General features: G+C 36.4%; 1 pseudogene; it reads right to left on the bottom strand.

Annotated features, from left to right (window-relative positions):
• Positions 1 to 542: 542 nt before the first annotated feature.
• LOC138176265 (KH domain-containing, RNA-binding, signal transduction-associated protein 1 pseudogene) lies at positions 543 to 2,973 on the bottom strand (annotated as a pseudogene).
• Between the last annotated feature and the right edge of the window lie 11,313 nt (positions 2,974 to 14,286).

The raw sequence follows: 14,286 nt of genomic DNA, 5'->3' as shown, positions 1-14,286 counted from the left end.
TGGGAGTAACAATGTAGTATCAAAATGATTTTATTAAAGTTTTAGAAAAGATAAGAGAGGGTGCTTATGCATCTGATGGCAGGAGGAGGCCCTGCTAACATCCCTGTGAAATAGACAGACTGAATCTTGGGATGGATCTGGGTAGACACCTCTCTGTATTTGACAATACCTGTACTTTTTATATTGAATTGATTGCTTTTTCTAAGAACCACTCAGCAATAAGATATTACATTCCCAATAGGGGTGCTATACATTGTAGAAGAAAATAATAGGGATACTGGTAGTAAGTTGGCAGAGTGGATAGAGTGCTGGACCTTAGATAAGGTACATAATAGAGTACATATGAGTTTAAATCCAGTCACAGACATTTACTAGCTGTGTGACCCTGGACAGGTAATGCGACCTCTGTGTGCCTCAGTTTTCCCAACTGTAAAATAGAACCTGCTTCCCAGGGTTGATGTGAGGATAAAATGAGATAATTGTAAAGCGCTTTGTAAATCTTAAAGTTGTGTGTGTGTGTGTGTACTTGATACTATAGCTAGTTATTTTTTTTAGAGTTAATTTAAGTTTATTTGAGAGAGAAAACTATTTTATTGTCCACAAAAAAATGACAATTCATCACATTTACTTTGATTAAAAAAGGACTAAACTTTATTGACAAACTGCTGTAGACATTTTGACATAAGTCTTAGCTACCTATTTAGGCAGACTTACACATGTAGCATTTAATCTTCAAGAACAAAATGGGAGGAGAGTACAAATCCAATTAGGACTTTAGCTTATGTACAGAGTGGATTTTTTTCCTTTTTTTTTTTCAGCTGCAGTGTCCCTTTTTATATAACGCTAGTGTTGAGACATACTTGAAAGAATGCATCATTCAGGTTGGCTCTGTGTTGTCATCTGGTTTAAAACATGTACTTTTTCAGCCCCCAGCATCCCAAGGAGTATTGGTGGTTTTGCAGAAAGCAAACCTCAACCATATGGAATATTTTGCTTTCTGATTTCAAACACTGGATTTATTAGATGCAGTGATTTAAATTTTTTTTTTTCTTAGCTTAAAAAAGCTTTGCATCAAATTAAATTCAGTCTGTCAATCTCCCTCCCACCCAACCCATTTCAAAACCTACTCCCTAAGTATCTCTCAACACTGTATGCTTGGGGCTAGATTTCAAAACCCACATAAGAAAAAGTCAATTTTACAAACCTAATTTTTTTTGTTTTTTTTAATCAATTAACTTAAAAAATACACTGACTACTTAATTCATGAGGATCTTTCATATTAAAAATGTAAACTTAAGATTCAACCGCCATATGCTTTTAAGGAAATGTATTTGACATCTGAGCTTACTTTTAAACGGTGGCACCTACTACCGTTAATATTATGATTTTAAGTCTTAAAAACAGCCCTGAATTTTGAAATGTAGCCTAGTTTGGGAATCTGCAACTACAACTTTACGGGTTGCCTCAAACCAAACCTAAGAGAACTTTAACAAAGCTTAACTTCAGAACCCTTAAGCAAGCAATGTCACTTTGGAAACTAACAGCTTTTTTTTTTTAACTCAACTTCTGTTTTTATTATAAAAGGTACAGTTGCGTTTATATTTAAACAACAAAGAAAAAAAAGCATCTACACACTTTAAAAAATTAATTCGATATTCCTAAATCTATTTTAACTAATTTTAAAATACTACATACAGAAGCCAGAATGCAGGGTGAGGTTGGAGGAAGGGAGAAGAAGAAGGGAATCACGAAGAAAAACATTTAGACAATTACTTGTCTGTTGTGGGTAAAGCAACAGGAATCCTGGGAGATACAAGAAATCAGTAACAACTTTGCTCATAACTGATCATTTTCCCTCACGTTTGTTTTAATAACGTCCATATGGGTGCTCTCTGTATGACCCCTTCACTGGCCTAGCTGGGGGGGCCTTCAAGGAGGGCCTCGTCCCATTCCAGTCGTCTTGACCATAAGCTTCATAAGAATCTTGTGCCTCTCCATGTCCATAGTCATAATACTCCGAATCCCCTTGGCCCTGGCTATAATAGCCTTCGTATCCTTCATAACTTTGCTCAGCATAGGTATCATCATACCCATAGTCTTCGTAAGTCTCTGGTGCTGGGGGTGGCGGAAGAGGTATTCTCTGGATGCCTGTGGCTCGGGCTCTTGGAGTAGGGGCTCCCCTTACTGCTGGAGGGGGAGGCACCCCCCGGGCCACACTGGCACCTCTAGTGATGGCCCCTCTCACTGGAGCTCCACGGGGAGGCCCAACACCACGGCCCCATCCTGGTCGCCCTCCTCTGGACACACTCCAGCTTTTCAATGTCCCTCTTAAAATGTGGCACCTGGGAACAGGTGGAGGTGGAGGAGCTGCTCCCCTTCCTCTTACTGGTACCCCACGCCCACGATTAGGCTCAGGAACACCATTCAGGTAAGATAATTCAAGAAACTGTTCCTGGCAGATATCATCCGTCATATCCGGCACAAGGAACTTCTTGACTTCTTCCATAGCATGAGCCATAAGGGCATAAGCCTCACAGGGGGGCCCAAAGACTTCAATGAACACATGTAGGTCCATATTTAAGTGGGCATACTTAGGGTCTCCTCCTTTTCGTAGCTCTTCCTCCTTTGCCTTATCTCTCCTGGAACCTTTTCCCAATACTGATATTTTGGCCCCCGTTTCCTCTTGCAGTCTTTTGATCGTGTTCCCTTGAGGTCCTAGGATCTTCCCCACGAAATTAAACTTGGGATACTGTTTTACTGGTATCAGGACTCGTTCCTTCAGTTTCATGTTCCTGTGAGAAAGTAAATCCAGGTAGTTCTCCTCATCATCTTTCTTTGATTCACCCTTCTGAATCTTCTCGATTTCTGCCGCCAGCAGTTGCATGGCGTGGGTGAAAGACGGGTCGAGGGAGTCCTTCTCGGCCATGAGCTCGGGCAGGTACTTGTTCACGGACTCCATCTTGGCGGCAGCAGCGGCGGCGGCTGCGTGGCCGGCGCGGCCCGAGAGCCTCCGCCCGCGTCCCCGCCCCGGGGCCGGTGAGAAGGCAGCGGCTGCCGGGACGGCGCCTGGAGCGGCGGCGGGTGGGCGCCTGAGGGACGGAGCGCGGCGGCGGTTGGCGGAGGCGGGAGAGGGCGCGGAGACGACCGGAGCAGACCAGAGAGACCCAGCGAGAGCTACTATAGCTAGTTTTAAGCAGAGATCACTGCATGTAAGAAATCAAGAGTGATGTTTTATTTAATTTGTTTTTACAAAATAAACATTTGTACTAAATTCACAATCAACTACACATAATCATTGCTCTCCTCCTTACTCAATTTGTGTTTCCTTTTAGAGAGGCCAACAGAAACTGGTTTACCATTATAAACATAATAATAAAAATTGACATTTATATAGTGCCTACTCTGTGTTAGATATTGTGCTAACAGCTTTACAAATATTACCTCATTTGATTCTCACAACAAACCTGCTATTATTATCCACACATTACAGTTGATTAAACTTAAGCAAATAGAGGTTAAGTGACTTGTCCAAGGTCACATATGACTTTCCCAAACTCACACAGTTAATAAGTTCCTTAACCAGGATTTGAATTCTAGTCTTTTCTGATCCTCTGCCCAGTGTTCTATCTACTGTGCCACCATGATACATGAATGAAAAAGATTTACCTACTACCATTCAATAAAACAGAAAATTAAATTTCTAGACTTTTGGTGATCATGCATAGAATGGTGAGTCTTGAATGATTTCTATCAACCAATATGTTTCTACAATTATAACTTCATATAAACATAGCTTTTAAAATTATTTTAAGGAAATACAATTTAAGAACAGATAGGTAATAGGCACTTCTAGCAATGATATTTAATTAAAGGATGCAGGTGCAAGAATTATCCCTAGAGTGTTAGTTCTCAAATTATGTATTATTGGTTGAGTTTTTGCACCATGAATTATATGGAATTTCCTCATGGTAGAGAGTAAAAAAAGTTTGAGAATCACTGTCCTAGAGTAATGGAAGAACAGGAGCATTACTTGCAGCTGCATGGAACCAAGGAGTATTTAACAACCAGATATTCTGAGGACCTGAGAAAGGCACAATAAATTTAGCAGATATCCAAAGGAACTTGTGACGCTGGGGGATGGTAGTATATGATAACCTTAAAGACTCATCCTCCTTCCTGATAACCACTTTATAACCACCTGCTGAGTTGTTGCTGGTGAGGAAAAGAAAGGAGAAAATCAAAAAAGAATGCAGGCAGTAATTATGTTGAAAGTAGCACATTAATCAGTAGCACAAGTCCTAGAGACTGCTAGGACTGACTGTTGTCAGCAGTAATCACCTATGAATTGCAGATGATCACAAATTTTCTCATTCCCACCTCATTTTAATATCTAAATATGTTTATAGTATATTTGTTTATAACATATATTTACATGTATATAGAACTAAAATTTGTGAAAATCAATGTCAATATCAAAGACAAATGTCATGAGTTTAACAAAAATGTCCACAATATACATGAAAGCATATCAGTGATTGAAACACAATTCCTGTTGGTACTAGGATAACTAAATAAGACTGCCAAAATACATTAATACTGATAGGGCTTTTTCTTTTGAGAATTCAGAGAAATGCAGAAAATAAAGGATGCGCAGACTCTTACATGTAAAAAAGGAAAGAAATTTTCAAGTGATTTTTCTTTTCCATTTCACAAAGTGGACATAGCATGCTGTATCTCTCTTTCCCCACAACAAAACAAAAGTTCTTTTACTTATTTTGAAATAGGAATATTTTCTTTCTTTAGGAGAGAGTACTATTTTATCAGTAGTAAAAGAAAATGGCAGAAAGGGCTCTATTGCCTACTTTATAAATCTATAAACTACAGTTATTTAACTTGAAGAAAAATTTATGATAGTATTCATTGTAATAGATCCCCTTCTCCTCTTCTATCAGTGGTCTCCAAAACAGTAGCTTTAAAGCGTCTTCATTCAACTAAATCTCCCCTCTAAAAGTTACCACATGATCTCTTATTATACAAGTCTTATAGCTTTTTCTATGTTCTCATCCTGCTTGCCTTCTCTGCAACACTGGAAATGTTATATCTTCTTCTGGATATTCTGTCAGGAAGGATAGGGATAGAGCTCTCATATTTTCCAATTTGCTTGACTGATCCTTCTAAGTTTCTTTTGCTGACTCCTTATCCTTGTAACTCCCTTTAATCACAGATGTCCCCTGGGATTTTTTCTCTTTTCACTCAATAACTATGTTATCTGATCATCACATTACTTTCCTTTCTTTAATTATGACATTTGTGCAAATGATTTCCAGATGTATATATCCATACATAGTCTCTTTTTTTATTTCTAATTCTGTAACATTAACTGCTTTTTGGATATCATGAACTATGTACATGAAGCAATATACTATAGCTATCTCAAACTCATTGTGTCTAAAACAGATCTCTTGAGCTCTCCCATTAAACTATCTCTTCATCCAAACTTTCACTATTGTCATATATAAGGCAATGCATAGTCAACCAGGTTCAAAACCTTGGTGTCATTCTCATCTCTTCACTCTCACTCAATTCACATAAATAGTCCATTACTAAATCTTGTCAATTTTAACATATATGTATAACATACATGTGTGTATGGTATGTATGTATACATACACTATATATCTATACATACACAAAATTGTGTATAAATATATGTGTATTTGTGTATGTATATGTAAAATTGGGAAAGAAATAAGCATAAGTAAAACAAACTAATGGTGGAGAATGTATATAAAGGAAAGATTAAATAATAATCTCTCTCTCTCTCTCTCTCTCTCTCTCTCTTTCTCTCTCTCTCTTTTTCTCTTTGCTTTTTTGGTGGGGGGAAGGTAGGACAATTGGGGTTGAGTGACTTGCCCAAGGTCACATGGCTAGTTTTTGTGTTACGTGTCTGAAGTCAAATTTGAACTCAGGTCCTCCTGACTCCAGGGCCAGTGCTCTATCCACTGTGAAACCTAGCCACCCCTCTGAATTCTATCTCAATGAGAGATTTAAACATTAAAAGTGACTTTAGAAAAATAGGATAAAATGCAATAAATCATATATATTAATTGTAGAGGGGAGACACATTTCTTTTAATTCAACAAATAGATGGAATTACTAGGGACAACACTGGTGGAGTAAAATAATTTTAACAAAATTTTTGCAAAACAACATAATTTTAAAAACTTAAAACTAGCATATTAGTAAAATGTTAACAATAAAATATATGAGCAATTATTAAAATTCATATTAGTAACTCAGTTTTTCATCATCTTTAGCTTTATTATAGCTAACATTCATATAGTACTTAGTATGTACCAGACACTGTACTAAATGATTTACAATTAGCATGATGTTTGATCTTCATTACAGTAACCTGGAGGTTGTGCTCTTATTATGCTCATTTTAGAGACAGGAAAACTGAGGCAAACATAAGGGAAATTACTTGTTGAGGGTCATACAACTAGTAAGTATCTGAGGCATTTTTGAACTCAAATATTTCTGACAACCCCTGTGTTCTATCCATTTTTCTCCCTAGCTGTCCCTATGAATAAATAGTCAAAGGATATAAAAAGATAACTTTTAAAAAGGAAACACAAGTTGTTAATATTTAACTTAAAAATACCCAATAATCTGAGACACAAATCCTTACAAATTTGATGTGCCAAGGTTTCAGTTTTGCAAAGAATGATCAGAAGCAAAACTATTCAGCATTCAAGGGGTTCTCACAAAACAGATTCATTCATTTATTTCTCATTGCATGGCAAATCTGTAAATTCTCTCTGGAGAAGAATATGGCACTATGCAATAAAAGATGCAAAAAATAATCATACCATTAACCCTATAATTCCTCTGTTAAGAATGTTCAAGCGGAAAAAAAAAAACTCCAATGATTTCCTTAGTCATGTTATATTTAAGAATAAACTAGAATAAGTCTAAATATCCAACAAGGGAGGAGATGAAGTGGGTAAGTAGATTGATGTATAGCAACAACACAGAATACTAAAAAATACCAAAATGGTGAGAAAATTCAAGTTATCAGGAAACTTACAAAGTCCTTTATGGAGAGAAAACGAAAGCTGCACCCATTTATAAGAAGATAAGAGAACACATTTAAGTCAAGTTATTTTATCAAGTTATTCACTATCTTTATAACCAGTGCACACTTATAGAACTAGCCAGTCTCTGGAAGAATCCCAATTTCATTTGTGAGGAAATGGAGAAATGGAAAGCAAGTAAGACCCTAAGAAAGTTTGCAGTTGCTCAGGCATAGTGGTCTAAGTTTGTCACATCTCTCTCTGTATTCTAATGTGACTCTGGTTGGTGAATTTCCAAGGAATGTAGGTGGGTGCTTATGTGGCATACATCTACCTATTTTTCTTGTAGGGTTGTAAGGTTCCATAGTGGTTGAACCATGTAACAGATAACATCTAAGAAGGGATCTGAATATTGATGGAGGGACTGGAGAGAGAAAGAGAGCAAGCATTTATTAAGTATGTACAATGCATCAGTCACTGTGCTAAGCAATTTATAAATATCTCATTTGATCCTCACCACAACCCTGTGAGGTTGGTGTTAATATTATCCCCATTTTATAGTTGAGGAAACTAAAGTGAGAGCTAATAAATATTTGAGGTAGAATTTGACACCAATTCCAGAACTCTATCCACTGCACCATCTATTTGCCTTTTTCAATATACTTGTGCATATTGAATACTTCCATACTGATCTTAACACCACCCCCTTCAAGTAAGGAGGTGGTTCAGTAATGGGTACCTTCATGACTAATCATAAAACAAGGTTTAACAATACTGTGAATCTTCTTAAAAGAAATAAACAGACTTTGAATGCATACACATTAAAAAATTGCTTCATGACTCACTATATGTGTTCAGAGAGAATATGAAGGACTTTTATTTTTTGCTATGTTCATGTGAATATTGTGACAAGTAAAATATCAAGCTGTCATAGGACTTTCATAAAAAGCATTTGAAGTCTAAAATTTGGAAATTAATGAAGGTTGAAATTAATGAAAAGGATATGTAACTGTTTTAATAGATCATATTTCTATCAAAAATGTTTATCAAAAGAGAGATGTTAGACATGATAGATTGATTAAATTATATTTCTTCATGCTATATGATTGAAATTGTTACAATTAAAATCCATGAATATAAATCATTTATATAAAATTCTGGTAATTAAAAATAATTTTATAATAAATGTGTGTTCAGATGGTATTACCTGAATGTTCTTCCATTACCTGCTGTCTTTAAGAACTGTAACATATTTTGTATTGATTCTTCTCTCTACTTCATTACCACTCTCAATCTTCCTTTACTTAATTGGTTTGTTCTATTTTATTCCTTTAGCTACATATTCAATTCAGTTTTCTCCTAGAGTCTATACTACTTAACTCTGCTAGAAATTTTCTACTGATAACTTACATGCTATCAATTTGCACATTTTTTTTCCCTTATTCCAGACCCAGTGTGATCCATGAATAGAATTTTCCATGGATTCAGTCTGAGAGTCTTCCATGACACAGACTTAAGGCTCTTTAACTATAAGAAAGTCTCAAAAAACCATTCTCACCCAGAGGGAGGGCAGAATTGAATTATTCATGAAAAAGCTAAGGGCAGTTGCCAGCGATATGGGATGTTGAGCTAAGGAGCAAGAGGCAGAAAAGTCAGCACCTAGATGAAGAATATAGTATTATAATTAAACAAGATATGATCTGGAACTCCAATTTAAGATTTTAAAATTATTGAAATAAAAATGGGTTGAAAAGGAACAATTTTGTGGTGAACTTCTCTTGACAGATGGCTATTTCTGACAGTATGTAGTCCCAGAATTTCCCAAGATTGATGCCACTGGCCTGGTGGTAGTCAAGATAATTCTTTATATTCTCTCTTTTCTACTCGTCTTCTTCAACAACACCAAGCCCTTAGGCGATTATGTGGTTAAATAGTGGTTAGAAAAAAATGACTATCCAAGGATGTCTTATACCATCTAAAACCAGAGAATGCTCTGAGAATCTAAAACTTCATTTATAAAAAATTTCTCTCTTTCTTTTAATATTAATGAACATTCATTTTCTCTACCTCCCAACATTTCCAATACCACTTCATTGAAAAAGAAGAAAAACAATACCCTGTAACAAATATGCACATCAAGAAAAACAAATTCCTACATTGGCATGTCCAAAAAAGTATATTTTATTCTGCATTTTCAGTCCATCACCTCTTTTTCAGGATTTTGGGTAGCATTTTTCCTCATTAGTCCTCTGAAATTCTGGTTAGCCTTTGGGCTGATAGTAAGTTCTTAAGTCATTTATAGTTCCTGACAATGTTCTTGTTGCTGTATAAATTGTTTTACTGTTTCTTCTCACCTCAGTATGCATCAGTTCATACAAATATTATCTTTTTTCTTTAAAAACATTCATTGCGCACAACCCCACCTCTACCATCTCCACCCTCCCCTGTCTCTCTTTCCTGAACTGAAGACTTGAATCATAAACTGTAGTATTTCTCTGCTGCAGTGTTGCAAATACATATCAATTTTAAGATGTCCAAATCCAAGTTCATCTTTACCACTAAATGCAACCCTTCCTCATTACTTCCCTAGATCTATCAAGTGCAGCACCTTTCTTCTAATCAGGTTCACAACTTAACATCTTCTTCTAATTCATCACTCTAATTCTTCCATACATTCTAATCATTTCTCATTTCTTGTTGAATTTACAGACTCTGGGCAGAGCCAAGATAGTGGAGTAGAAGCAGGAAATTCTGTGAGCTCCAGCCATAACCAACTCCAATACCTGTAAAATATGACTATAAACAAATTTTAGAGCAACAGAAGCCACAAAGTGACAGAGAGAAACAAATCTCCCACTGAATCCAGCCTGTCAGGTAAACAGAAAATGTCTATCATGTGAGACTGGGAGCTAAGCACAGTCCTGCATGACCCATGACAAGCCCTGTGGCACCACAACTTGTGGCTAAGACCAGCCAGAGCAGATTTCAGAATAGTGAATCTCCAGCACCTGTGGCAGCTTCCAGATTTCTCAACCCATAAATACCAAAGAGAAAGTAACAGGTCAGTGGGGAACTCTTTTGGAACTGGGTGATGGAAGAGCATGGTATAGACCCTGCTCCCAAGGTGAGCAGTGGTGGTGGCATGGCATGCAGCTGCAGCTGCTCCCATATGTCTGCCTCAGGAGCTCCTGGCCTGCAGATCATAGGGGGACCAAGTGACCATTCAGAGTGTAATCACTCTTGCTTTGACCTGCTTGGATAGGGATCACAGTCTTGGTTGGTGGTCCTGGGGTGTGTGGCCAGTGTACCAGAGCTTGTGGTGGCTGCTGATAGGGCACCATCCTCAGACCTCTAACAACATTTGTGGAAAACCCAGTGCCTTGGGACAAAGCTCTCCATTCTGGAGGCAGAGTTCTACTGTGGCAAATAGCTCAAAAGTCAAGTAAATGGCTGGCAAGATGAACAAGCAGAGGAAGCACATTCAGACCATAGAATCCTTTTTGGGAAACAGAAAGGATCAAAACATGGAACAAGAAGAAGTCAACAAAGGCAAAACTCCTGCATCAAAAGCTTCCAAGGAAAATATGGATTGGTTACAGACCATGGGGGAGCTCATGAAGGATTTTGAAAATCAAGAGAAGTGGAGGAAAAATTGGGAAGAGAAATGAGAATTATGCAAGAAAATCATGAAAAGCAAGTCAATAACCTGCTAAAGGAGACCCCCTCCCCAAATACTGAAGACAATAACACCTTAAAAGCTAACTTCAATAGCAAAAGAAGCCCAAAAAGCCAGTGAGCAGAAGAATGCCTGAAAAGGCCAAATTGACCAGATGATACAGGAATTTCAAAAACTCACTGAAGAGAATAATTTCTTCAAAATTAGATTGGATCAAATGGAAGCTAATGACTTTATTAGAAATCAAGATACTATAAAACATACAAACAAATGAAAAAGTAGAAGGCAATGTGAAATATGTCATTGGAAAAACCACTGACCTGGAAAATAGATGCAGGAGAGATAATTAAAAAATTATTGGACTACCTGAAATCCATGATCAAAAAAAGAACCTAGAAATCATCCTCCAAAAAATTCTCTAGGAAAATTTCCCTGATATTCTAGAACCAGAAGGCAAAATAGAAATTGAAAGAATTCACCAACCACCTCTTGAAAAAGATCTCAACAAGAAAATACCTAGGAATATCATAGCCACATTTCAGAGTTCCCAGGTCAAGGAGAAAATATTACAAGCAGCCAGGAAGAAACAATTTGAGTACTGTGGAAACACAATCAGGATAACACAAGATCTAGCAGCTTCTACCTTAAGGGATGAAAGGGCTTGAAATATGTTATTCTGGAGGTCAGAGGAGTTCGATTAAAACCAAGAATCACCTACCCAGTGAAACTGAGTATCATGTTTCAGGGGAAAATATGGCCATTCAATTAAACAGAGGACTTCCAAGCATTCTGTTTTGTTTGTTTGAGGGAGAAGGCAGGGAAACTGGGGTTATGTGACTTGCCCACTGGCCACACAGCTAGTAAGTGTTAAATGTCTGAGGCCGGACTTGAAGTCAGGTCCTTCTCACTCCAGGGGTGGTGCTCTATTTACTACACCACTTAGCTGCCACAAATAATGACTGTATTATATTTTTTAATCTTTTTTTTTTTGTAGGGGAGAGGGGAGGGCAATGGAATTAAGTGACTTGCCCAAGGTAACACAGCTAGTAAGGGTTAAGTGTCTGAGGTTGGATTTGAACTCAGGTCCTCCTGACCACTTAGCTGCCCCTCTTTCAAGCATTCTTGATGAAAAGAAACAGAGATAAACAGAACATTTGATTTTCAAATACAAGAAGCAAGAGAAGTATGAGAAGGTAAACACAAAAAGGAAATCATAAGGAACTTATTAAAGTTGAACTATTTACATTTCTCCATGGGAAAATGATAATTGTAATCATGAGGCTTTTCTCAGTATGAGGATAGTAGAAGGGAATATATATGTGTACATGTATATATATATATATTTTATATAGGAGGGCATGGTGTGCATAAATAAATATGTGAGTGTGTGTATATATGTGTATATGTATACATAGAGCACTCAGGATCATTTGAATAGGAAGGGATGATATCTAAAAAATAAAATTAAGAGGTAATAGAGGAATATAATGAAAGAAGGAGATAGGGAGAGATAGAATAGAGTAAATTATCTCATATAAAAGAGGCAAGCGACAACTCTTACAATGGAGGGGAAGAACAGGAAGGTGAAAGGGAAGGGGTCAACTTTACTCTCACTGAATTTGGCTTCAGGAGGGAATAACATACATACTCATTTGGGTATGTTACCCTACAGGAAAGTAGGGAGGAAGTGATTGCGGGGGGGGCGGCTTATAGAAGGGAGGATAGATTAGGAGAGAGGGTAGTTAGAAGCACACACTTTTGAAAGGGACAGGGTCAAAGTAGAAAATAGAATGAGTGGGGGGCTTGATAAGATGGAGAGAAATATAGTTAGTCTTTCATGATATATCTACTGTGGAAATGTTTTCGCATAATTACATATGTACAACCTATATTGAATTGCTTATATTCCCAGTGGTGGTAGGTGAGTAGGGAAGAAGGGAAAGAACCTAGAAATCAAAGTTTTAAAAACAAATATTAAAAAATTTTAAAAAATTGTTTTTACATGCAACTGGGAAATTAGATATACACTTACTGGGATATAGAAATCCATCTTGCTCTACTAGAAAGTTAGAGGGGTGATGGGGGAAGATATAAGAGATAGCAGATTGGGGAAAGAGGTATTGAGTATGCTCACTATTTTGGGGTGGGAATAGGGGAAAGATGGAGAGAAAATATGTAACTCAAAATCTTGTGGAAATGAATGTTGAAAACAAAAATATGTAAAAAAAAAAACAATTTACAGTCTCAGCATCTGTCATGTCAGTCCTTTTATCTTCACTTACACTAGATCTATCATAGTTCAGACCCTTATCATCTATTGTCTGGACCTGAAACCACTTTCTCCCAACTTCATTCTGCCTAACACATCACTTCCAAATTAAATTTCCAAAAGTATACACCATTTCCTGTACTGCACAATAAGCTTTAATGTCTTCCAGTATTCTTCTGGGATAGAATATAATTTCTCCCTTTGTCCTTTAAAATTCTCACAATATTGTTCAAAACTATCTTTTTCTACTTTTTTTTTTCTTTTAGCATCTCTATCACCTTCTTATAACAAATGAGTTGAGCAAAACAATTCTACGTATTAGCCATGTCTTGAATTTTACATTTTTAACTCTAGTTCCTCACCTTTATATCAAGAGCTAGGTGGCATGCATCAGCATCAGTCTTCTGAGTTTTTGAATGGGTACCATATTGGTAAGTGTTCTGTAGTCATTCATTGTTGCTTCTTTCTCACTGTCAATCATTGTGTAAACTGTTCTCTTGATTTTGCCTATTTTGCCTTATACCATTTCTTATAAATATTTTTTCAGATTTCACTAAAATGTTCATGTTCACAATTTTCTAAGGCAAATTTTTACTCAATTAAATTTAAGAAACACAATTTGTTCAGCTATTTCCAAATTGGTGGGCACCTACTTTGTTTCTAATTCTTTATAAAAAAATTACTGAGATATAGATTTATGTACATATGAATCACTGCTTAGTGTTGTTTTTTTTACCTCTTTCTACAATATGCCTAATACTAGCATTACTGGATTAAGAGGTATGTACCATCCTGGGAATTTTAGGATATAATCACATCAATTTGGGTCTTTGAGAGTTTCATTTTTTCTGGATATTGTTTAACAGTCCATAGTTTCACCAAAAGTATCATCAGTGTGACTGTCTTTATATAACCTCTCCAATGACTTGTCATTTTCCTTATTTATGACCTTTAGCAATTTGATGAATGTGAAGTGAAACTTCACAATTGTTTTCTTTGCATTTTTATTATTATTAGTCATTTAGAGAATTTTTCAGAAAAATTGGGGCTTCAATTTCTCCATTTGAAAACTGCTTACTTATGTACTTACAGTATTTATCTATTTGGGAATTTTTTTTCTTATGAACTTATATAATATCCTATATATTGGGTAATAGATATTTTTGATAGAAATATGCTGAAGATGTATCCAGTTAACAATTTTTAATAATCTTTATTGCCCTGGTTTTTGATAAATTTTTTTCATTACTATTGCATATTTTATT

The sequence above is a fragment of the Petaurus breviceps genome, unplaced genomic scaffold (assembly GCF_028583685.1).
Source record: "Petaurus breviceps papuanus isolate PSGF00001 unplaced genomic scaffold, PetGlider_PUasm1.0 84, whole genome shotgun sequence".
Lineage (NCBI taxonomy): Eukaryota > Metazoa > Chordata > Mammalia > Diprotodontia > Petauridae > Petaurus > Petaurus breviceps.
The sequence above is the reverse complement of the archived record's forward strand: the minus strand, read 5'-3'. Positions and strand labels throughout refer to the sequence as shown.